Source organism: Octopus bimaculoides, chromosome 23 (assembly GCF_001194135.2).
Source record: "Octopus bimaculoides isolate UCB-OBI-ISO-001 chromosome 23, ASM119413v2, whole genome shotgun sequence".
NCBI lineage: Eukaryota > Metazoa > Mollusca > Cephalopoda > Octopoda > Octopodidae > Octopus > Octopus bimaculoides.
Window position 1 is genome coordinate 24,595,853 of NC_069003.1, and position 730 is coordinate 24,596,582.

Consider the following 730-nt stretch of genomic DNA (forward strand, 5'->3'; position numbering starts at 1 on the left):
ATGATATATATATATATATATATATATATACATATATATATATGTATGTATGTATGTATGTATGTATGTATGTATATATGTATGTATGTATGAATAATAATAATAATAATAATAATACAATTATAGGCACAGCAAAATACACTGTCAAAACAAGGAAGTAAAAATTACATATCATTTATTAACATGTTAATAGTGTGCAGAAGTGGATATTATGTTGAAGCTTTATTTTTATTACATTAGGAACAATTTTAAAAAACGACCCCTGTATTCTCTTCAATCCAATGCGCTTTCAAACATTAGTGAACATGTCTCCTTAGTCCATTAAATCGAAAGTTTACTGTATATAGAAGAGAATCAAAGTATATCGCACCTTCTTTGTAGGAGAGTGGCCAGGCCATTTGCTGTTACGATGTGTAGAGAGGTAATAGTCAGTATGATATCCCTGTAGAGCTTCGTCAGTGGGGACAGTCATTCCACAACACTCACTTCTGGTAACCAGGCAATGCAGACTGTAGCATATATACTGCAGAAAAAAGACATCATCAAGCAGAAATGTGGAAAAGAGTCCCAAGAGAGGGAAAAGATCGATACACAAACCAACAAACTACAGAGCAAACATACACACACAAACAACCACGTGCATGAAGAAACACAAGTGAGTGGATTTGTTAGACGGAAACTGAAAGAAGCCCGTCGTATATATGCGTGTGTGTGTGTGTGTGTGTGTGTG